Genomic DNA, 25,285 nt, shown 5'->3' with positions numbered 1-25,285 from the left:
CTCATTTGGCGGAGCAATGCAAGCCACATCCACTCCTCGAGCTGAGCAATGCAAGCCCCATCCCTCCTCCAGGAGAGCAATGCAAGCCTCATCCCCTCCTCCGGCAGAGCAATCCAAGCCCCATCCCCTCCTCGGGTAGAGCAATCCAAGCCCCATCCCATCCTCCAGCATAGCAATGCAAGCCCCATCCCCTCCTCCAGCAGAGCAATGCAAGCCCCATCCCCTCCTCGAGCAAAGCAATGCAAGCCCCATCCCCTCGAGCAGAGCAATGCAAGCCCCATTCCCTCTCGCAGAGTAATGCAAGCCGCATCCACTCCAGCAGAGCAACGCAAGCCCCATCCCTCCAGCAGAGCAATGCCAGCCCCATCCCTCCAGCAGAGCAATGCCAGCCGCATCCCTCCAGCAGAGCAACGCAAGCCCCATCCTCTCCAGCAGAGCAATGCAAGCCCATTCCCTCCAGCAGAGCAATGCAAGCCCCATCCCCTCTCGCAGAGAAATGCAAGACCCATCCCTCCAGCAATGCAAGCCCCATCCCCTCCTCCAGTGAAGCAATGCAAGCCCCATCCCCTCCTCCAGCATGGCAATGCAAGCCCCATACCCTCCTCCAGTGTGGCAATGCAATCCCCATCCCCTCCTCCAGCGAAGCAATGCAAGCCCCATCCCCTCCTCCAGCAAAGCAATCCCCATCCCCTCCTCCAGGAGAGCAATGCAAGCCTCATCCCCTCCTCCGGCAGAGCAATCCAAGCCCCATCCCATCCTCCAGCATAGCAATGCAAGCCCCGTCCCCTCCTCCAGCAGAGCAATGCAAGCCCCATCCCCTCCTCGCGTAGCAATGCAAGCCCCATCCCCTCATCTGGCATAGCAATGCAAGCCCCATCCCCTCCTCCAGCAGAGCAATGCAAGCCCCATCCCCTCCTCCAGCAAAGAAATCCCCATCCGCTCCTCCAGCGCAGCAATGCAAGCCCCATCCCCTCTTTTGGCGTAGCAATGCAAGCCCCATCCCCTACTTTGGCTTAGCAATGCAAGCCCCATCACCTCCTCTGGCGTAGCAATGCAAGCCCCATCCCCTCTTTTGGCGTAGCAATGCAAGCCCCATCCCCTCCTCTGGCGTAGCAATGCAAGCCCCATCCCCTCCTCTGGCGTGGCAATGCAAGCCCCATCCCCTCCTCTACCGTAGCAATGCAAGCCCCATCCCCTCCTCCAGGAGAGCAATGCAAGCCCCATCCCCTCCTCTGGCAGAGCAATCCAAGCCCCATCCCCTTCTCTCGCGTAGCAATGCAAGCCCCATCCCCTCCTCTCGCATAGCAATGCAAGTCCTATCCCTCCTCAAGCACAGCAATGCAAGCCCCATCCCCTCCTCTCGCATAGCAATGCAAGCCCCATCCCTCCTCTCGCATAGCAATGCAAGCCCCATCCCTCCTCTCGCATAGCAATGCAAGCCCCATCCCCTCCTCTGGCAGAGCAATCCAAGCCCCATCCCCTTCTCTAGCGTAGCAATGCAAGCCCCATCCCCTCCTCTCGCATAGCAATGCAAGTCCTATCCCTCCTCTCGCATAGCAATGCAAGCTCCATCCCCTCCTCTCGCATAGCAATGCAAGCCCCATCCCCTCCTCCAGGAGAGCAATCCAAGCCCCATCCCCTTCTCTTGCGTAGCAATGCAAGCCCCATCCCCTCCTCTCGCATAGCAATGCAAGTCCTATCCCTCCTCAAGCACAGCAATGCAAGCCCAATCCCCTCCTCTCGCATAGCAATGCAAGCCCCATCCCCTCCTCCAGGAGAGCAATGCAAGCCCCATCCCCTCCTCTGGCAGAGCAATCCAAGCCCCATCCCCTTCTCTAGTATAGCAATGCAAGTCCTATCCCCTCCTCTAGCATAGCAATCCAAGCCCCATCCCCTCCTCTAACATAGCAATGCAAGTCCTATCCCCTCCTCTAGCATAGCAATCCAAGCCCCATCTCCTCCTCTAACATAGCAATGCAAGTCCTATCCCTCCTCTCGCATAGCAATGCAAGTCCCATCCCCTCCTCTCGCATAGCAATCCAAGCCCCATCCCCTCCTCTGGCAGAGCAATCCAAGCCCCATCCCCTTCTCTAGCGTAGCAATGCAAGCCCCATCCCTCCTCTAGCATAGCAATGCAAGTCCTATCCCCTCCTCTAGCATAGCAATCCAAGCCCCATCCCCTCCTCTAACATAGCAATGCAAGTCCTATCCCCTCCTCTCGCATAGCAATGCAAGCCCCATCCCCTCCTCTAACATAGCAATGCAAGTCCCATCCCCTCCTCTCGCATAGCAATCCAAGCCCCATCCCCTCCTCTAACATAGCAATGCAAGTCCCATCCCCTCCTCTAGCATAGCAATGCAAGTCCTATCCCCTCCTCTAACATAGCAATGCAAGCCCCATCCCCTCCTCTAACATAGCAATGCAAGTCCTATCCCCTCCTCTAGCATAGCAATCCAAGCCCCATCCCCTCCTCTAACATAGCAATGCAAGTCCTATCCCCTCCTCTGGCATAGCAATCCAAGCCCCATCCCCTCCTCTAACATAGCAATGCAAGTCCTATCCCCTCCTCTAGCATAGCAATCCAAGCCCCATCCCCTCCTCTAACATAGCAATGAAAGTCCTATCCCCTCCTCTCACATAGCAATGCAAGCCCCATCCCCTCCTCTAACATAGCAATGCAAGTCCCATCCCCTCCTCTCGCATAGCAATCCAAGCCCCATCCCCTCCTCTAACATAGCAATGCAAGTCCCATCCCCTCCTCTAGCATAGCAATGCAAGTCCTATCCCCTCCTCTAACATAGCAATGCAAGTCCTATCCCCTCCTCTCGCATAGCAATGCAAGCCCCATCCCCTCCTCTAACATAGCAATGCAAGTCCCATCCCCTCCTCTCGCATAGCAATCCAAGCCCCATCCCCTCCTCAAACATAGCAATGCAAGTCCCATCCCCTCCTCTAGCATAGCAATGCAAGTCCTATCCCCTCCTCTAACATAGCAATCCAAGCCCCATCCCCTCCTCTAACATAGCAATGCAAGTCCCATCCCCTCCTCTAGCATAGCAATGCAAGTCCTATCCCCTCCTCTAGCATAGCAATCCAAGCCCCATCCCCTCCTCTAACATAGCAATGCAAGTCCTATCCCCTCCTCTCGCATAGCAATGCAAGCCCCATCCCCTCCTCTAACATAGCAATGCAAGTCCCATCCCCTCCTCTCGCATAGCAATCCAAGCCCCATCCCCTCCTCTAACATAGCAATGCAAGTCCCATCCCCTCCTCTAGCATAGCAATGCAAGTCCTATCCCCTCCTCTAACATAGCAATGCAAGTCCTATCCCCTCCTCTCGCATAGCAATGCAAGCCCCATCCCTCCTCTAACATAGCAATGCAAGTCCCATCCCCTCCTCTCGCATAGCAATCCAAGCCCCATCCCCTCCTCTAACATAGCAATGCAAGTCCCATCCCCTCCTCTAGCATAGCAATGCAAGTCCTATCCCCTCCTCTAACATAGCAATGCAAGTCCTATCCCCTCCTCTTGCATAGCAATGCAAGCCCCATCCCCTCCTCTAGCATAGCAATGCAAGTCCTATCCCCTCCTCTAGCATAGCAATCCAAGCCCCATCCCCTCCTCTAACATAGCAATGCAAGCCCCATCCCCTCCTCTCGCATAGCAATGCAAGCCCCATCCCCTCCTCCAGGAGAGCAATGCAAGCCCCATCCCCTCCTCTGGCAGAGCAATCCAAGCCCCATCCCCTTCTCTAGCATAGCAATGCAAGTCCTATCCCTCCTCAAGCACAGCAATGCAAGCCCCATCCCCTCCTCTCGCATAGCAATGCAAGCCCCATCCCCTCCTCCAGGAGAGCAATGCAAGCCCCATCCCCTCCTCTGGCAGAGCAATGCAAGCCCCATCCCCTCCTCTAACATAGCAATGCAAGTCCTATCCCTCCTCTCGCATAGCAATGCAAGCCCCATCCCCTCCTCTAACATAGCAATGCAAGTCCTATCCCCTCCTCTCGCATAGCAATGCAAGCCCCATCCCCTCCTCTAACATAGCAATGCAAGTCCCATCCCCTCCTCTCGCATAGCAATCCAAGCCCCATCCCCTCCTCTAACATAGTAATGCAAGTCCCATCCCCTCCTTTAGCATAGTAATGCAAGTCCCATCCCCTCCTCTAGCATAGCAATGCAAGTCCCATCCCCTCCTCTCGCATAGCAATCCAAGCCCCATCCCCTCCTCTAACATAGCAATGCAAGTCCTATCCCTCCTCTCGCATAGCAATCCAAGCCCCATCCCCTCCTCTCGCATAGCAATCCAAGCCCCATCCCCTCCTCTAACATAGCAATGCAAGTCCTATCCCCTCCTCTAACATAGCAATGCAAGTCCCATCCCCTCCTCTAACATAGCAATGCAAGTCCTATCCCCTCCTCAAGCATAGCAATCCAAGCCCCATCCCCTCCTCTAACATAGCAATGCAAGTCCTATCCCTCCTCTCGCATAGCAATGCAAGTCCCATCCCCTCCTCTAACATAGTAATGCAAGTCCCATCCCCTCCTTTAGCATAGTAATGCAAGTCCCATCCCCTCCTCTAGCATAGCAATGCAAGTCCCATCCCCTCCTCTCGCATAGCAATCCAAGCCCCATCCCCTCCTCTAACATAGCAATGCAAGTCCAATCCCTCCTCTCGCATAGCAATCCAAGCCCCATCCCCTCCTCTCGCATAGCAATCCAAGCCCCATCCCCTCCTCTAACATAGCAATGCAAGTCCTATCCCCTCCTCTAACATAGCAATGCAAGTCCCATCCCCTCCTCTAACATAGCAATGCAAGTCCTATCCCCTCCTCAAGCATAGCAATCCAAGCCCCATCCCCTCCTCTAACATAGCAATGCAAGTCCTATCCCTCCTCTCGCATAGCAATGCAAGTCCCATCCCCTCCTCTCGCATAGCAATCCAAGCCCCATCCCCTCCTCTAACATAGCAATGCAAGTCCTATCCCTCCTCTCGCATAGCAATCCAAGCCCCATCCCCTCCTCTCGCATAGCAATCCAAGCCCCATCCCCTCCTCTAACATAGCAATGCAAGTCCTATCCCCTCCTCTAACATATCAATGCAAGTCCCATCCCCTCCTCTAACATAGCAATGCAAGTCCTATCCCCTCCTCAAGCATAGCAATCCAAGCCCCATCCCCTCCTCTAACATAGCAATGCAAGTCCTATCCCTCCTCTCGCATAGCAATCCAAGCCCCATCCCCTCCTCTAACATAGCAATGCAAGTCCTATCCCCTCCTCTAACATAGCAATGCAAGTCCCATCCCCTCCTCTAACATAGCAATGCAAGTCCTATCCCCTCTTCTAGCATAGCAATCCAAGCCCCATCCCTTCCTCTTGCATAGCAATGCAAGTCCTATCCCCTCCTCTAGCATAGCAATCCAAGCCCCATCCCGTCCTCTAACATAGTAATGCAAGTCCCATCCCTCCTCTAGCATAGTAATGCAAGTCCCATCCCTCCTCTAGCATAGCAATCCAAGCCCCATCCCCTCCTCTAACATAGTAATCCAAGCCCCATCCCCTCCTCTAACATAGTAATGCAAGCCCCATCCCCTCCTCTAACATAGCAATCCAAGCCCCATCCCCTCCTCTAACATAGCAATCCAAGCCCCATCCCCTCCTCTAACATAGCAATCCAAGCCCCATCCCCTCCTCTAACATAGCAATCCAAGCCCCATCCCCTCCTCTAACATAGCAATGCAAGTCCTATCCCCTCCTCTAACATATCAATGCAAGTCCCATCCCCTCCTCTAACATAGCAATGCAAGTCCTATCCCCTCCTCAAGCATAGCAATCCAAGCCCCATCCCCTCCTCTAACATAGCAATGCAAGTCCTATCCCTCCTCTCGCATAGCAATCCAAGCCCCATCCCCTCCTCTAACATAGCAATGCAAGTCCTATCCCCTCCTCTAACATAGCAATGCAAGTCCCATCCCCTCCTCTAACATAGCAATGCAAGTCCTATCCCCTCTTCTAGCATAGCAATCCAAGCCCCATCCCTTCCTCTTGCATAGCAATGCAAGTCCTATCCCCTCCTCTAGCATAGCAATCCAAGCCCCATCCCGTCCTCTAACATAGTAATGCAAGTCCCATCCCTCCTCCAGCATAGTAATGCAAGTCCCATCCCTCCTCTAGCATAGCAATCCAAGCCCCATCCCCTCCTCTAACATAGTAATCCAAGCCCCATCCCCTCCTCTAACATAGCAATGCAAGCCCCATCCCCTCCTCTAACATAGCAATCCAAGCCCCATCCCCTCCTCTAACATAGCAATCCAAGCCCCATCCCCTCCTCTAACATAGCAATCCAAGCCCCATCCCCTCCTCTAACATAGTAATCCAAGCCCCATCCCCTCCTCTAACATAGCAATCCAAGCCCCATCCCCTCCTCTAACATAGTAATCCAAGCCCCATCCCCTCCTCTAACATAGCAATCCAAGCCCCATCCCCTCCTCTAACATAGCAATCCAAGCCCCATCCCCTCCTCTAACATAGCAATGCAAGTCCTATCCCCCCCTCCATCGTGCCCATGTAAGTCCCATCTCAAACGCACCCATACACGTCTCATACCATTTCCAACAAACCCTACTAATCTGTCGTCCCCCGCCCAGCCGTAACCCTTCCCCTTCCCTTCCAGGATCGGAGTGAGGACCATGTCACAATGTCCGTCGCAGGCCGACCGGGAACTGCACAGCGTCGAGTTGCCCCAAAGCCCGAAATCAATCTTCATTCGGCCTCGTGCCTTTGGTATCCAGTCAGTGCGTCAACGCCAATATTAAATAAATGGTCGACCACTTCGAGCGGATTACCGTTGTCAAAAAAAAAAACACCACAAGTTATGGGGGCGATTCGGACAGAGAGACAAACGAAGAGACAGCGACGCGTTTAACGATCCGCTTCAAACAGACAATGGCGGCGAGACAGGGTGCGGTCGGGGAGCCGTGGAGACGCTTCGCAGGTCACGTCAGGACGGACAACAAAATGTCGTGAGCTTCCAGTGAAACATCCGACAGATGGTTACAAACACCAATGAAACATAGGGAATTCATGCGATCTCCCGAAACACGCTCAACGCTTCGGAGTCTTGGCAGCGCCACCAACGAACGGATGGGCCCGCATCATGGCGCCCGAGTGTCCGCCGTGCCGTGCGGGCTTCGAGCTAAATAAACCGCCTCGTCGGTCTGTCGTCGCTGCTCGGAGTGGCGCGACTCGCCGCTAAGGGGAAGGTCAACGTGATTTTGAGAACGAAACGCCGCCATTAGGACGCACGATGGAAGCGAGACGACGAGACAAAGAGACCGGGAGGTAAATGTGCAAGAGCCCAGGCAGAGAAAAACGGCACCGACAGGAGAGAATCGACGGTCCACTGCACCGTCCCCCCGTAGGTTGCCGCACGAGCCGATGGCACGGTCGAGGCCGCGCAGCAGTGCGAGGGACGGGGAGCCGTAGGTTGCCGCACGAGCCGATGGCACGGTCGAGGCCGCGCAGCAGTGCGAGGGACGGGGAGCCGTAGGTTGCCGCACGAGCCGATGGCACGGTCGAGGCCGCGCAGCAGTGCGAGGGACGGGGAGCCGTAGCTGGAGGCCAGTGCGGGAGAGCCGAGGTGGGTCGGGTGGCATTTGGAGGAAGGCAGGACGTGCCTGGATCCCCGAACCACGAGGTGGCCTGGCCCGAGCGCGCAGTGACGCCGCGGACGAGGCGAGTTACCCACCCGGACGGCTGCAGATTAGGAGAGCCCGGGACAGCCGGGAGAGGAAGAGGGAGGGGGGAGTTGGGGGAGGGGAGGAGGAGGGGGTACTGGGGGGGTGAATACGAAGAGAGAGAAGGAGGGGTGGGGGTTTGGAGTCGGCGCTGCGTGGATCTGGGGAAAGAACGAGAGAGAGAGAGAGAGCCAAGGAGAGGGAGAGAGAGAGAGTGCAGGGGGCTCCGAGGTACCGCCACCCCCGACGAAAACACCCAAATTCTCCTCCGTCGCCAAAGTTTCGCGCTGGACCCGGAGGGAAGCCTCATTGGGGTTAGGGGAGGGGGAACAAGACACGAACGCACGAGAAGGAGAAACAGAGAGGAAGGGATAGGGGGGAGGGGTGGCGGGACGAGACAGAAAGGAAGAGGAAAAAAGAGGGGAAAAGAGAATAGAAGGGGGGAAGAAGAGGAAGAGGAGGAGGAGGAAGGGACGAAGAGAAGAGAGGAAAACAAACGAGCAGCAGCAGCAGCAGAAGAGGTTCCAGAAACTACGCGAGGTGAGTGTTGGCGTTTCGAGTGTTGTAGGCCCCTGAAAAAGCCGGTCGGGACGCGCAGACACCTTCAGTCGAGCTCCGTCCGGGACCCGAGGTCTTGTTGGAGACCGCCAGGCCGACAGCCCCGGTCCACAAAGGTGTGTGAGGCCCGCGGGCCTTTGCGCTCCGGCGTCGGAGGAAGTCTGCTAGTCGAGGCTGCGGCCCGGCACGCTTGCGGCGACGCGGGACCAATCTTGTTGTCTTTTGGCGCCCCTTTCCCCCACCAGGCATCGCTTTCCCCCATCGTCTTGTGGGGTTCATTCGCGCTTGCTCGCTCCCCCTCCCCCTTCCCGGGGACCTGAAGTAAAAAATAAATAAATAAACCAAAAAGTCCTGCGTTTGTTACTTCAGGACCGGGGACTCTGTGTGTGGTGTGGTGTGGTGTGGTGTGGTGTGTGTGGTGTGTACTGTGTACTGTGTACTGTGTACTGTGTACTGTGTACTGTGTACTCGGAGGCCGGAAACGGAGTCCGAGTCGTTCGATCGTGAAAGCCTTGGCGTCGAATCGCTCGACTCTGGTCTCAACCGTGTTGCTCGTGACGACGAGGTCGTTCTGCCTCAGACGGTTTAACGTATTTGTATGTACATTATATATTTATATATTTATATATATATTTACACTGTTGCACGTGATGCTCGCTGTTGTCGGTCAGCGATTTGTCTGCATCGACCTCGGTGCTTCACAATAACCCTGTTTAGTTCGTACACGGTACACGTGCCTCGTGTGTCTCGGTCGATCTTCCGAGCAACCGTCCGTCCGTCCGTCCGTCCGTGTCTCATGTCCGTCTTTCTTGACCGACATTGCACTCGCTGCTCACCTGTGTACGTGCGAAGCCAGGGCAGGTATCCATCCGTTCAGTCGTCTCCGTGAGACGGTTGTTTTGTCGGAACACTACTTGTCCGTCCGTGCATGTCCATCTGTTTTATTCCGTCACCACGGAGACGTATTATTATAATTATTATTATCATCATCATTCTTATTATTATTATTGTTTATTTCCTCACAAATGAACGAGGTACGTACGACGTCAGGTTCTGTCTCGATGGACGAGATGTTGTTGCCTCCTGTAGCTCGTTGGACAACAATGGCCCTCTAAGTTCCGTGTAATACGGACAACAGGACGTGTAATAGCAGCTCCATGGACGGGGGTTACTTGGCTCACTGTCAAAAGGCCTTGTCGGCCGGGCATCGACTAGATTGCCATTGTGGGGGGAAATGGCCAGAGCCGCGCGTCCTGTGGACGTTTCAATCCTCCTGGTGTGCTGCTTCACCCGGTAGTCGGAGTGAGAGTTTCTCGTTCTTTAATAACAGGATGTGGGCAACAAGGCAGTCGCAGCATTTGATGAGCTTGATCAGTAAATGCCTTGTTATGTGGGTTGCAGGTGTTAAACTCGAGCTCCTCTGATAGTTGGTAGTTGTTGGTACTTGGTGCTCGAGATCCCTTGGATCGGTAGTGCTCTTGGTAGCCCGTCGGCATAAAGCCATCCCTGTTGTTGTCTGCCTTATGGTGAGTCCCAGCTCTCTTCGTCAACAACAGTTGTCTATTATTGGACTAGACGATGGTGTTTGGGTTCACGTAACACCTACTATTGCTGCTTCCAGCTCGCCGTAGTTGTGAGTCCCTTTTCTTTCTTTTTTTTTTTCCACCTCTTTCGAATATTCCTCCGACCGTTCCTCTCCAAATCCTCTTTTGCAAGCGATGGCACAACAATGTAAGTGTAGTTGCGTTCTCACCACAGAGTTGACCTCATTTCCTCCCTCCCTGAGAATAGTAGTGTGAGTCCATTGTCTGCTGATATGTTGGTAATCTGCATGAAAGTACAGTGGAGTAACATCTACCTGAGGTCTTTGTCCTGAATGTGATTTCCTTCTGTCCCCTCCCTCCCCCCCCTTCTTTACATCACCCTCCCTCAGTACTTTATTTAGGAGGTTCCATCCCACACATTGTATGTTTCCCTTCATGCAAACCAATCCGTCTTGCCTTCCCATGAGAACCCGGTGCAACCATTCCCTTCCTCTCTCTCCTTGCACGTCCACCGTACTGAGCTCGAACGGTGCACCGAACCAACCGAACATGGACACAAATTTCACGCTACCTCTTCTCCCCCATCCCTCTCCCCCACCCCCAAACAATATGCCTCATGAGCGAGTCCTTCCTCTATCTACCAGCCCCCCTTCCCTTTCCCCAATGATTTACCTTCCTCTCCCATAATCCAGGTATTTACAACTCTCCCTGTGTTATCCTCTTTTCGACCTACATTCATCGATGCAAATTATTCCATCGTTTACTACCCCCTCCCCATGCAGTGTCCCTTAATTTACCACTACCCCCCCTCTACACATTATGCCTTGTTTATCACGCCCCCCTTCCCCAAACATTATCCCTTAATTTATTAATTTATTACTTCTCCATGTAATATCCCTTCATTTTGCGACCCCTCTCTCACCCTCTCCTTCCCCCTTGCATGCATTATTACTTCCTCTCTAACCACTATCCACAAGGCAATCCTTTAGCCCTTCGTCTCTAACTTCCCCGTACATTTACCTTTCCTCTTAAATTCCCCCCATGCTTGAACTGCTTCTCTCCAACTACATCCGTTCCTTCACCCTTCTCCTCAAACTCTCCCCCATGCATTAACCCTTCTTCTCCAACTATAGCCATGCCTTAACCCTTCCTCCCCATCTCTCGCCATGCTTTGACTCTTCCTCTCCATTTCCACCATACGTTATCACTTGCCCAGTCCCATCCACTATCGCTTGGTCTAAAGCCCTCCCCTTCCCCCTTTCCATTCATTATCCCTTCTTCCCCTGTCTCCTCGTTCCTCGGCACCTCCTCCTTCCCAGCTTGTCATTCTTTTGGTTTTCCTGCATCCTTGTCCTCTCTCTCCCTCCCACTCTGATTCTTCATTCCTTCCCCACCCCACATCTCCTTCCATTTCCCTCTCAATTCTCTTAACACTTACTCTTCTGCTCCTCACTCCATGGTCCCAGAACACCTCCCCCTCACTCCGTGTGTGTGTGTGTGTGTGTGTGTGTGTGTGTGTGTGTGTGTGTGTGTGTGTGTGTGTGTGTGTGTGTGTGTGTGTGTGTGTGTGTGTGTCCGTCTTCATCTTTGCAAGCCATCAAAATGGAGTTGGAGCTTCGACCTCACCCTTTATGGTGTTGTTTATCTGTGTTTGTGCACATGTGCTTGGTAGTATACATGCCCGGGCTGCCGATCCTGTCATAGCCATCCGTACTACATACAGCTGTTGCATTGAGGCTGGCTGGCTCCAATCCAGATGCCATCATGTCCCCTTGATTTGACAGGTCACCACCACATATCCTAGTGGATTGGAAAAACCCTGTAACTCCCTTGAGAATGCTATTGTACCTGTTTTTATCTCCCTGCCAATGGAAATTTGTTTGCTTCAGGAATCGTAAATAATTATTAGCCAAAATTTTTATTTATTAATTTTTTCAAAGATCATTTCGAGTGTGACGGTGAAAGCAAAGTTGAATTGTGGACGAGTTCATGTACCTACAGTTTTTTTTTCCTTTGTGCGACGTGTGATTTCTTTTTCTTATTGCTTGCAAGGACGTTCTTTGACTTTTATTTATTTATTATTATTATTTTTTTCTTTCCTGATTTGCTTGACACTCTTTGTTCATCAACTTGTACTGTATTTATCGTTTAAGCTTCTTATGTCAACTTCGTCCCTCATATAAAAATGTTTTTTTTTTTACTTTATTGTTCATCCACTTATTAGTCTCTCCATAGGAGAGGATGTCACGTTTGGGTCCATTTGTCTGTGTGTCTGCACATAATGAGCTGACTTTGGCCACAAATGCCATTTTTCAGTAGTCAGTATTACACGTTATCCTTTTCAAGCGAGTACCTCCGTAAAGTATGTGCAATTACAATGCGAGTACATCGATAAAATTACATGTATAAAGAACTTGAGTGCAAAAAATAAAATACGTCCTCTTCGACTGTTCATCTTGTAAATTATTTTCAAGTGTTTGTGTGTTTGTTTGTGCGTTTGTATGTTATGTTATTCTTCCACGGCTGAAGCGTAGCACCTAAAAGCCCCAAATTTTGGATGGAGGTGCTTCATAATCAGGACAAGGTTTTAAACCACCTCCTCCTCTCCCTCCCCACAGAAAATCCCCACCCCCAACAAGGAAATTATCTGTCTATGTTTATGTAGGTCTGAAAATCATAGGAGGAAAAAAAAAACAATGCCTTGGCCTATCTCCACCAGATTTTGCGAACGTTCTGAGGGTACCCTGAGTCAGGTCATGGGCACAAAAAAACAACAAAAATCCCCCCACCACAAGGAAATTCTCTATGTAAGTGTGTATGTACATCTGAAAATCATGGAAAAAACAGCTAGGTCAATCTCCACCACACAAAATATGTACTAACGAGGGTCTTTAATCTCTGATTGCTCTTTGTACTTAAATATACTAGGATAATGGAACATTTAACTATATATATATATATATATATATATATATATATATATATATATATATATATATATATATATATATATACATACATATACATTGTCGAGGCTCGTATGAGAGCGAACACACAACGCACAGCAAGGGGAGCATGAGACAAGAGGGGAGGGAGAGCGAAGGACAAAACAGTGGGGAACAGAGACATGAGATGTGTGGAAGGGAGAGGGATGGGACAATGAACATGGGGTATACAAGATGGACATTACAGGGACTTTCAGGAAGGAAAGTAGGGAATTTGAAGGAGGTGGGTTTGGGGTGGATTAATGGGGGGGGGGTAGAAAAGATTGAGGTTTTGGATGGGGGGAGATGAGAGGTGGTGGTGAACTGTTTTGAAAACTGTTTTGAAGGTCTGGAGGGAAGAATGGGATTGAAAGTGTGGGAGTTTATTCCAAAAGCGGGAAAATAGAGGAATGAAAGAGTGAAGGTGAGCAGTGATTCGTGATTTTGGTAATTTTACCAGAAGGGGGTTATTGGCGGACCTTGAGCGCCCTGCGGAAATATTGGGGGGACAAATCTCAGACAGATCGGGGGGGGGGCGAGACCGGAGAGGAGACGGTAGAAGACAGAAAGACAGAAAGTTCACCAACCTGCCTGCGGTGAGAGAGTAAGAGGCCCAAAGACTCAGCCTCACTGGGGAGATACCAATGTTCCTTGGTTTCCACAGCGTGAAGCCGAGAAAGGTGAGAGGCAGGAGCACTACCCCAGAGGGGGGAGCAGTACTCCATCAGGCTGCGGACGAAAGCTTTGTTTGTGATCAGGAGCTCAGGTGGGCCGAGGAAGGACATTGCACGATGGAGGATTCCCAGTCGGCGACTGGCTGAACTTGCCCTCAACGACTTGCGTTCTCAATTTAGCAATCCCCCCTCCCCTCTTTTTCCATGTTGTGTTTGTGTATGGCAGGATCACAATGTTATGCATAGCTTTATCTACCATTCAAGATGCTGATTGATTGCTGATGATTTATTTGTATTCTCTTTCTTGGTAGTTCAGCATGGTGGTATAACAGAAAAAAACGAGTATTTTCGGAAGGTAATATTTGCAACATAAAATGACAATTGTAGGATTTGCCTGGACAGCTTCCGACTGTAGTTAGTTTGTAGTAATATTCCCATGGTTGATTTATAAGGTGTGTGTGTGTGTGTGTGTGTGTGTGTGTGTGTGTGTGTGTGTGTGTGTGTGTGTGTGTGTGTGTGTGTGTGTGTGTGTGTGTGTGTGTGTGTGTGTGTGTGTGTGTGTGTGTGTGTGTACTTTAATAATAATGCCAAATGATCTTTAATTTTCAGATCCACTTCAATTAAATGCCTCGGTGACGCTCTTTATTGTTAAATGCTCTGTCTTGTTGTTGAATTCATTTGAAGGATCATTTATATCTTCCTCTCATGTCCATCAATTGCAACCTCTTTCTTCAGACCACCAGTATGAATACATATTTGTATGATACTATTTTTGAGATTTGTAGGTTTTCGATGTGCGTTTACTTTGGCAGTGCACGTTATCCTTTACAAGCGATGAAATACATTTCATACATTTCCAATGAAAAGGAAGATCATCTTTAAGTTGTTGTATCATTGTTGCTGCTTTGAGCTTAAATCTGGAAGTTAATGTGAGAATGTTGAATTAAAAAGGCGGCTAAATATGTCAAGCATAGTGAATATGATTTTGGCCTCTGAGATTCAAATCCCATTAACTGTGTTTCTTTGCTCATTGTATGGTCACGTCATCGTAATTCCTGTCAAAGTACACTATCTTGTAATACCTTTGTCATTTCCACATGCGGTATTTGTACAAGTTCCTCGATGAGCTTTTGATCACTGTTACAAAAAAAAAGACTGCAGCCATCAACGATGCTGGCCCTGCCATCTGTTTAAGATTGCTGGGCCGTAGTGTTCGGTAATGATAGCAAATTGGTACATTTTGCATTGTCCAGCATCATTTAGCCCGTCTGAGCTTTAACAGTTCTTAAATAGGTAAACTGTTAAACATGCAAGTGGTTTATGCAATTTTCAGACCTTGATTTTTGGACATTCTGGACTTGCTCCTTTGCTGGTCCATCGTTTTTGGTAAACAAGTCGATGCACTCTGCCTTTATTTAAGGTCACAATTATAGTAGGTGTCTTCAGTTAGGAAGTCTAATTCATGAACTACACTCTTTTCATTGCTTGAGCTTCAAGTTGGAGGGATGAAACCTTTCATCACCACCACCACCACCACCACCACCCCCCCCCCAATTCCATCTTCCCACACCTTCACCCTAAACATTTCATAAAAATGCTTTGGGGGCCCTTCAATTTTTGTTGCTGCACAAGATACCTTGAACTGCTGGATGGTTTACAGTTTGACTTGACGTGTGTGTGTTTTTATATATCTTTTTTTCCTTTCCTTCTTCGATTGCCGCATTGTACAAAATTCTTTGGGTCATCTCGTTCTGTGCGGAGCCTTCTGCTGAATGCCAATCTCCATCTATTACCATGCCTGGTGGAAAGATTTAACAGTGGTCTGGAAAAAGCATAGGGCATTGCTTCTTTGCTGAACTCGTATTGTGAACCAGAGTAAACTCACCATGGTGCTGCCCTGCACTGTTGGTGATACTGTCTAAGTAATGCACACACAGACCTTCCTGGCATTCATTGATGCGTGGGTGGTTCTGCTGAGATGAGGACAAATTGGCAACGGGCTTGCAGACATTCTGCTTTGCTCTGTTTACAACATTTGTGTTCCTTTCTCTCTGCAAGATGAATAAATGTTCCATACAATACTTCATATATATATATATATATATATATATATATATATATATATAATTTCATTTTTGCACCAAACAATAACTTTTACTATTTCTGTAAAAGGAATAGCTTGCACAGTCATTCCAGAAACAATTGGAAACTCGTATGTAAGCATTCTTTCCCTCGGCTGGTGATCCAGATGATGTGCATGGCCTTCGGGTCACATTGTGACCATTTGATTTGTTGTGATGAGAGCTGGAGCTTGAGATGAAATTAGGTTGGCACGTGCATGTTAATGAAAATGCTTTGATTTGGAAGTCGACCTTCATGTTCTGTGACCTTTATGTGTAGATCCCAAATTTGGTATTTTCTTGAATTGGTCCTTTACAAGACAACATTATCGTTTTGTTCAGCTATTGACCCCCTAGCTGGACCAACCAGCCACTGCACTCCTATTCCTTGTCCACGACATTTTAATTTTTTTGCCTAATGCATTCTTCTGCAGAGAAACAAGCAGCTGCTTGGAGTAGGCCAGCAGCTGAGCAATGGCCTGCCTGCCTTAAAAGAGAAATGTTCAATTCCAAGACAAAATATCAGTTTTTAACTGTTTCGTCCTCTCGATACTGATTCCAACCCCTGTGTTTTCCTCTGCACTCATTTTTCTTTTCTGCTTTGTTTTTACCCTTGCAACCATCACTGATTTCTACATTTACCTCCTCTCCCTCCCAATCAATTTCTGTTGCACCCTCTTAGTTTTGCCCCTTCCCCTGCCTCGCTCCCAACCGAGCTTCTCACTCTTTGCTTTCTTCCTTCTCAGCCATTCTTTTTCCACTACCTTTTCACCACTCTACTTCACCTCACCTTCTGACCCTATTTTTTTTGTCTCACCCTGAAGGGGTTGTAACACATGTGTCTGTGTCCATGGCCGTGTCCACGTCTATATATCTTTGCTTAAATTTTTTTTTTAATCTCTGCTACATCTTGTCCGATCGATGTGAAACTTTAAACCGAGGTGTGTGGGACTCCCCATGGACAATACTTTGTTGATACCTCTGACGTCATAGGTCGCATGATATGGTAGTCATATTGGATTGAAGGAAAAAAATAATGGACATCTTCTCTGTAACTGCTCAATGAAAAAAAAATTGGAACTTGGCATTTGTCATCATCTCCCCACAGGATATATAGGATGATAACAATGACATCATCGGTGAAGTGGTATTCCAGACATAATTGGTTGAATCATAGTCCTTGTCCGAAAAATGTGAAACTTCATATATCTGATCGACAACCCGATGTGAGTGAAGAATAAAATTTATGACGTCATTGGTCAACGTGGTCTGATGGCCATATTGGATTGAAAATAACGTAAAAATTCTTTTTCTCCAAAACCGCTTAAAAGATCGAAGCGAAACCATCCATATGAGTCACTATTCATGGGGAATATAGTTTAAATTTTTTTTAATATTCATCTTCATTGACGCAATTTAGCTTTGTTGTGCTCAAAAGTGGTCGTTAAGTATACTAACGAGAAGGGCACTCGGTAGAGCGCATACCTCTGTCACACAATGCCTGATCCACAAAAACCTATTCGGCCCAATACATTTTTCAATATCATGCGATACTACGTATAATTTTTGGCCCTATCTCTCGATGGTGAAGAATCACTTAAAAAATTAAATAATCCTCGCATCCGGATCCGGTTTTGTATTTTCACCAAAATCGAATCAATTCGTCCTTGCCACACACCCAACCTGTTTACCAAGTTTCATCCAAATCCGTCCACAACTTTTTGAGATATCCTGCACACAAACAAAAAAAACAAACAGAAAAGGGTGAAAACATAACCTCCTTCACCTTCGGTGGTGGAGGTAATAAGTGTGTGTGTGTGTGTGTGTGTGTGTGTGTGTGTGTGTGTGTGTGTGTGTGTGTGTGTGTGTGTGTGTGTGTGTGTGTGTGTGTGTGTGTGTGTGTGTGTCCTCTCCATAACTCCAAAACCATGAAACCTCGCAGCGTGAAACTTTACATGCATACAAAGAAAACTCCAAGGAAGTGCATGACTTAATATTGGGTGTTTGGGTGAATCAAAACGCCCCTTTTGAAGATAATTAACGACCTTATTTCATTATATCCTTTTTCAGGTGCATCCTTAGTCACTGCTCTCTATGGGGCCTCAAGGCATATCCTAGGTAACATTGCTGGGGTCTGAAGCCACCATGTTTTTTGGCCTGCTCAACCATATGCCTTGACTTGAAACAGGCTGCAACTACTTCACGACAAAGTTATTTTTTTCACTTTCCTCACTCTTATTATTGAATGCCTGTTCATCATAGCTACAAATTGCTGTGCACATCACTTTTGTAAATGCTATAGTTTTCAAATGAGGAGCTTGGAGCGATTTCATGTATTACATGATACAATTTTCAATGATCTACTCTCACAGGTGAATTGAAGTATATCATCGAAATATTATTTCAGTTTTGAGGATGGGATATTGTCCGGACTAAATCAATGTCAAAATCTGGAGTGAAATCTGATAATTTAAAGAAATAACGAGTCTTATAACAAAGCCTATATACCTATTTACTTTAAGCAAACAAGGCCATGTTTCCCTCCTTCTCAATACATACACAAGAAAATGTGAAATTTCTAAAGCATTAAACTTATCTTTTTCTACTGTTTGAGGAATTAAGTTGAGCGAACAAAAGATTTTGGAATGTGCCAATATTGACTAGCTTCATTGAGCTCGATGATTTCATGCATTCACTGATAGACCTCGTGCCCTGTCCCCGAGAGGGACTGCTTATCCATAGCATCTGCCAGATCTGTGTCTATTTTTGGAGGTTTCACGAGGTGCTCGACGAGGAATCAAAGCAAATCTGGTGAAAAATGGACTTAAAAAAAAAGTTATAACATTTGCGTGGACCGTGAATGATATACCACGTGACGCATGCACAGCTGAGCAGGCAACATGGAGGACTCCCCCCTCCGCCCCCTGTTTTGGGCCCGGACTCCACGGCGCCTCCGCGCTCTGTTTCGGGCCCAGACTCCCCGGTGCCTCCGCGCCCCGTTTCGGGCCCGGACTCCTCTCTTACCTCCTGCTGTCCCATTAAAACTACTTACAGTCACCTACCTAATCATTTTGGATTTGATGTGTATTTGCTATTCCGTCACAATTGAAATTGTTGTTTTTGGTAACATTGCTTTCTTCATTTAGTTCACCTCCATCGCTGATTGGCTGTCTCATTAATCTCGATGGGAAAGCTCGTCAGCGAGCATTGTTTCTAATGGAAAAATTGCATCACGTAAAATTATCAGTTTGTACACAACATTAAATGTTGTGTTTTATATCTGATGGAATCATATTCGTTTTGATATTCAGGGGTGGGAGGTTGGATTGGGGTGGTTTGGGGAGAATTGTTTGTAAGATGATGGGATAAATTATATATGTATCCCATTGTGGGTGTTGTATCATCTGTTCTCGAGAAATAATCCAGAGCTGATTGTTAATGACAGTTTTTATCCCCCGCCACGTGGCGGAAGGGGGATATTGTTGTCACCCAGGTCGTCCGGCTGTCCGTCCGTCCGGGCGTCAACATTTATAGCTGTGAGTGCGATAACTCATAAACTGTTCTCCATATCGATTTGAAATTTGGGTCACACATGTACCACCTGAAAAGGAAGAACCCTATTGATGTTGGGCGTGGCCGGATCCAAGATGGCCGACTGGGGCGGCCATCTTGAAAAATGTTCTTTTTTGTAATAAATGGAAAACCGCTTATCTGATTTCAATTATTTTTCAATGGCGGTTGATTTTGGGTGTGGCCGGATCCAAGATGGCCGACCATCTTGAAAACAAGATGGCCGACCATCTTGAAAACAAGATGGCCGACGGGCGGCCATCTTGAAAAAAATATTTTTTGTAATAAATGGAAAATTGCTCAACTGATTTCAATTATTTTTCAATGGCGGGGGTTTCCCCATCTCTGATAGTATATTTAAATATATTCCTTCCATGGGTTGAGTTAGCATGATGTTGCTGTGCAGTGTGTTTAGATTGGAAAAAAAAAACTCCCTCAGGGAGCTTCAGGCAATCTCAAATGCAACACTCTTTCTTGTGCTTTACCAGCAATGTGCAGAGGCTATAAAATGCATTCATTTTATCATGACCTCACTGAAGGTGGAAGGAGGTTATGTTTCCACCCCTATCTGTCTGGTTGTTTGTTATTACTTACGAAATCTAAAGATTTCGTAAGTATATTGATGACTTCCGTCCTCTGTTTGTTTGTTTGTTTGTTTGTTTGTTTGTTTGTGTGTGTGTGTGTGTGTTTGTTTGTGTGTGTGTTTGTTTGTGTGTGTGTTTGTTTGTTTGTGTGTGTGTGTTTGTGTGTTTGTAGGCACGATAACTCGAGAACGGAAGAAGCTACCGATGTCAATTTGCACCACGTGATTCAGGAAGGTGATGGCTAGCGCTGATTAGATTTTGGTCAAAATCGGTCAAAGGTCAAGGTCACAGTGAGGTCAAACATAATTCCGTAAATTCATGTGGAGAAATGGAGTATTTTTGCTTCGGTCGACGTTACGAGTTCGTTTTAACTTCAATTTTAATTTTGTCTTCGGTTTTTGCGATCGCTTAGGACGCTTAACACTCGGTTGTCGAAATTCTGGTAAAAATCGGATGTTTTGGAGACGTTTTGAGATTGTGTAAAAAAATATTTCATTCGCCACGTCACGGCTCGTCACGTGGTGCAGCGCGCTCGAGCAGACGCGTCGTTGAGTCACGTAAAGGTTTTGCGTGTGCGCACTGATGGTGTTTTCGATAAAGATGGTGTTTAAAAGTCATTTTTTATCCCAATAAAGGTTATCGTCGCATGCCTGACTCGCTGAGCCGTCGGATTATGTAAAGATTGTTGGTGGATGGCTGAATATTACGGTTTTGTGACTTTGATAAAATAATATTAAATAATTGCATGGAGAAATGGAGATTTTTGCTTCGGTCGACGTTGCGATTTTTGATGGTTTGGTACAGAATCATCGTAGAAACCTCTGGTTTGCGTCGCTACCTTCTCTAGAGACAGCTTTTATTAGACAAGGTCAGAGGTCAAGTTGACAATTTCGTAAGTACCAGTCTATGACTGCTTGTTTGTTTGTTTGTGGACAGGATATCTCAAAATGTTGTGGACAGATTTGGATTAAATTTTGTGGACAGGTTGGGTGTGTGACAAGGACGAACTGATTAGATTTTGGTGAAGTTCCGGATCCAGATCCGACTCCTAGAATTTTTTAAGTGATTCTTCGCCATTGAGAGATAGGGCGATAACCGATATAGAGCACAATATCTCAAAAAGTTGTGGACGAATTCGGATGAAACTTGGTGGACAGATTGGGTGTATGACAAAGAAGAATTGATTCAATTTTGGTTAAGATCCGGATCCAGATCTGATAGTTTTAAATTTTTAAAGTGATTCTTCACCATTGAGAGAGGGACCAAAAACGACATATAGAATGATATTTCAAAAATTTATTGGGCCCAATATGTTCTCGTGGATCAGGCATTACGTGGTGGCGGTATACGCTCTACCGAGTGCCCTTGTCGTTTTATTTGTTTTTATTTTGTTGCTGGGTTTTGTTTCCTTTTTGTCATTCCAATTTTATCCCCTTGTTGACCTTTTCTGCTTTGTTTCTTTGCATGTAGTGGTGTTTGTCAAAGGTTGAATGTAAAACATCATCTCTGGGCTTTAATTGCTGAAGGAAATGGCCGATTTCCATTAACATCATATCAAAATTAAAGTAATTCTGAATCTTGTGATGAGACACTTTTATAAACTTGCATTCCTCAATTACAACATTTGATTAAAGGTGTGTGGTTCTCACCTGTGGCTATTTCTTTTTTCAATCCCTTCCCAGCTTGTTGAGAAACAATTGTACATACAATGGGGAGAACAAGTATTTGATACACTGCCGATTTTGCAGGTTTTCCCACTTACAAAGCACGTAGAGGTCTGTAATTTTTATCATAGGTACACTTTAACTGTGAAAGACGGAATCTAAAACAAAAATCCTGAAAATCTCATTGTATGATTTTTAAATAATTAATTTGCATTTTATTGCATGAAATAAGTATTTGATCACCTCCCAACCAGTAAGAATTCTGGCTCTCACAGACCTGTTAGTTTTGTCTTTAAGAAGCCCTCCCATTCTCCACTCATTACCTGTATTAACTGCACCTGTTTGAACTCGTTATCTTCATAAAAGACAGCTGTCCACACTCAATCAATCAGACTCCAACCTCTCCACAATGGGCAAGTCCAGAGAGTTGTCTAAGGACATCGGGGACAAAATTGTAGACTTGCACAAGGCTGGGATGGGCTGCAGAACAATAGGCAAGCAGCTTGGTGAGAAGGCAACAACTGTTGGCGCAATTATTAGAAAATGGAAGAAGTTCAAGATAACAGTCAATATCCCTCGGTCTGGGGCTCCATGCAAGGCCCCACCTCGTGGAGCCTCAATGATCATGAGAAAGGTGAGGGATCAGCCCAGAACTACACGGCAGGACCTGATCAATGACCTGAAGAGAGCTGGGACCGCAATATCAAAGAAAACCATAAGTAACACACTACGCCGTCATGGATTAAAATCCTGCAGCGCACGCAAGGTCCCTCTGCTCAAGCCAGTGCATGTCCAGGCCCGTCTGAAGTTTGCCAATGACCATCTGGATGATCCAGAGGAGGAATGGGAGAAGGTCATGTGGTCTGATGAGACCAAAATGGAGCTTTTTGGTTTAAACTCCACTCGCCGTGTTTGGAGGAAGAAGAAGGATGAGTACAACCCCAAGAACACCATCCCAACCGTGAAGCATGGAGGTGGAAACATCATACTTTGGGGATGCTTTTCTGCAAAGGGGACAGGACGACTGCACCGTATTGAGGGGAGGATGGATGGGGCCATGTATCGCGAGATCTTGGCCAACAACCTCCTTCCCTCAACAAGAGCATTGAAGATGGGGCGTGGCTGGGTCTTCCAGCATGAAAACGACCCGAAACACACAGCCAGGGCAACTAAGGAGTGGCTCCGTAAGAAGCATCTCAAGGTCCTGGAGTGGCCTAGCCAGTCTCCAGACCTGAACCCAATAGAAAATCTTTGGAGGGAGCTGAAAGTCTGTTGTGCCCAGCGACAGCCCTGAAACCTGAAGGATCTGGAGAAGATCTGTATGGAGGAGTGGGCCAAAATCCCTGCTGCAGTCTGTGCAAACCTGGTTAAGAACTACAGGAAACGTTTGATCTCTGTAATTGCAAACAAAGGTTTCTGTACCAAATATTAAGTTCTGTTTTTCTGATGTATCAAATACTTATTTCATGCAAATTAATTATTTAAAAAAATCATACAATGTGATTTTCAGGATTTTTGTTTTAGATTCCGTCTTTCACAGTTGAAGTGTACCTATGATAAAAATTACAGACCTCTACGTGCTTTGTAAGTGGGAAAACCTGCAAAATCGGCAGTGTATCAAATACTTGTTCTCCCCACTGTATTTCTTCAGCATCACCTGATATTTTCAAATGTCACAAGTTACAAAATGATCAGCTACTTGGGGACATGGTCCAGTATTGGCTGTTTTGATGTCCCTGTTTGAGTTTTGATGCAGGAACACGAGAGGAGTTGATTTTTCTCTCAACATTCTCAGAAATATTTACATCCTTTGGCACTCAGGAATAAACAGTCAATAGCATATCTTAGGAAAGATGCAAATTAGTTTACAGGTGTTTGTAGGTGCCATTCTGGATTCCTTTTCTGCTTATTTATTTATTTCCACATGTGCTTTTTAAGGTGAGGAAAGATTGTGCACTTGTTCGTAACCACCTTGTCTGAGCGCTCGTTTGTGCCTGCCCTGTCTTTGCATCCATACGTGCCCGCCCTGTTTGCGCGAGCATGTGTGCCCGTTTTGTCTGTGTATGCGTGCGCTTGTGCACGTTGATGCCCCCGTCTGTGCATGCGTGCCCTCCCCATCTGCGTGTGCAGGCTGATGCCCTCATCTGTGTGTGCGTGTGCGCTCCAATGCTCCTGTCTGTGTGTACGTGTGCACTCTGGTGCCCTCGTCTATGCGTGCATGTGCACTCCGACAGCCCCTATTGTGTCTGTGTCTGTGTCTGTGTTTGTGCCCTGATGCCCCTGTGTGTGTGTGTGTGTGTGTGCGTGTGCGCGCGCCAAAGTTCCCATCTGGGCGTGCTGACTCCCCTGTTTGTGTGCATATGCTAGCCGACTCCCCCCCCCCCCCGGGCGTGTGTGTGTCTGTGTGCGTGCGTGCGCCGACATCCCCATCTGGGCATGCCGACACCCCTGTTTGCGTGCCGACCCCCCCCCCCCGGGCGTGTGTGTGTCTGTGTTCGTGCGTGCGCCGACATCCCCATCTGGGCATGCCGACACCCCTGTTTGCGTGCCGACCCCCCCCTCGGATGTGTGTGTGAATGCCGACAGCCTCTGTTGTGCCTGCGTTTGTGCTCTGATGCCCGTGTGTGTGTGTGTGTGTGTGTGTGTGTGTGTGTGTGTGTGTGCGTGTGCGTGTGCGTGTGCGTGTGCGTGTGTGCGTGTGTGCGTGTGTGTGTGTGTGCATGTGTGTGTGTGCGCGCGCACGCCGAAGTCCCCATCTGGGCTTGTTGACGCCCCTGTTTGTGTGCATATGCGTGCCAACTCCCCCCTCTGGGCCTGTGTGTGTGTGTGCGCCAACGTCCCAATCTGGGCATGCCGACACCCCTGTTTCCGTGCATATGCATGCCGACAGCCCCCCTTTCGGCATGTGTCTGCATCTGGGCATGTGAGTGCATGTCGACACCCTCATGTGTGTTTGTGTGTGCTCCGATGCCCCCGTCTGCACGTGCGCCCCGACTGGGCGTGCTTGTGCGTGTTGACGCCCCTAACTGGGTGTGCCCACGTGTCGCTGACGCCCCGTCTGCGTGTGCTTGCCGCCGCCCCATTCCATGCGTGTGTGCCATTGATTGCTGTGCTGCTTGTTTGCTTTCTTTGGAAGGCTTTCTGTAAAGAGATGTATTAATCTCAGGGTTGGTGAATTTGTTTTGGTTGAGGCTTTTGCGTCTGTTTCTCTTTCTATTGATTGTTGAATCCAGTCTGACATTGCTGGTGGCTCTTTGCATTGTGAAAGTCAAACATTTGTTGAAGCACCCCTCGTGCAGTCTGTAGTCAACTCGTCCTTCATGTGGAGCATGGAGCCTTGCATGCTAAAGCTTATTTTTGTCTTGCTGATGATGGCATTAAGGCAGAAAAATGTTACCAAGACTGAAGCCTTAAAATCCCGGTTTGAGCACTGCCCCCTAGGGGTGATGGTGGTGGTTGTTGCTTCTGCTGCTGTTTTTTTTGGGGGGGGTGGAGTGGGGGTGGGGGAGTGTTGAGCAGATCTCTTTCACTTTCACTCTCTGTTTCTCACCTTTTTTTTTTCCTCAACTCGCAAGTCATTTCTTGAGAAAGGCATCCTTGCCAAACCTGCTTTGTGATTGTGTGGCTCGGCTTTGTTTGGCCAGTGCTGGCTGAGCTCGGGTTTCCATGGTGCCTTACCTCCTCGTTTACATAAAGCATGCAAGCTGCGCGTGGCGCGTTTGCCTGTTCCCCCATCCCGGTGGCTGCTCGGAATGCAGATACCGCGGACGTACTCCCAAACCCATCAGTCGAGCCGAAGGTCTGTCTGCTTTTGTGGGAAATGTCACCTTGAAGCTGAGACCTCTTCTCT

The 25,285-nt window shown here is 48.1% G+C and overlaps 2 protein-coding genes across 7 annotated transcripts in view; one reads left to right on the top strand and one right to left on the bottom strand.

Moving 5' to 3' along the window:
• Positions 1–9,257, bottom strand: part of LOC147023442 (uncharacterized) — a 39,003-nt gene extending 29,746 nt beyond the window's left edge. The window contains exon 1 of one of the 3 annotated variants that reach the window (XR_015060181.1): positions 9,132–9,257. The gene's annotated coding sequence lies outside the window, so the exon portion shown is untranslated. Of the gene's footprint in view, positions 1–7,748; positions 7,874–8,339; positions 8,548–9,131 lie in introns of those variants that run through there. The other 2 variants (XR_015060182.1, XR_015060180.1) reach the window with 2 other exon arrangements.
• ANKRD11 (ankyrin repeat domain 11) overlaps positions 8,117–25,285 on the top strand; it is a 222,452-nt gene continuing 205,283 nt past the window's right edge. For 2 of the 4 annotated variants that reach the window (XM_085888864.1, XM_085888861.1), the window contains exon 1: positions 8,117–8,277. The gene's annotated coding sequence lies outside the window, so the exon portion shown is untranslated. Of the gene's footprint in view, positions 8,278–8,299; positions 8,412–25,285 lie in introns of those variants that run through there. The other 2 variants (XM_085888862.1, XM_085888863.1) reach the window with 2 other exon arrangements.

Source organism: Eptatretus burgeri, chromosome 7 (genome assembly GCF_056783735.1).
Source record: "Eptatretus burgeri isolate ZD-2024b chromosome 7, Ebu_testis_v1, whole genome shotgun sequence".
Classification (NCBI taxonomy): Eukaryota; Metazoa; Chordata; class Myxini; order Myxiniformes; family Myxinidae; genus Eptatretus; species Eptatretus burgeri.
The sequence above is the reverse complement of the archived record's forward strand: the minus strand, read 5'-3'. Positions and strand labels throughout refer to the sequence as shown.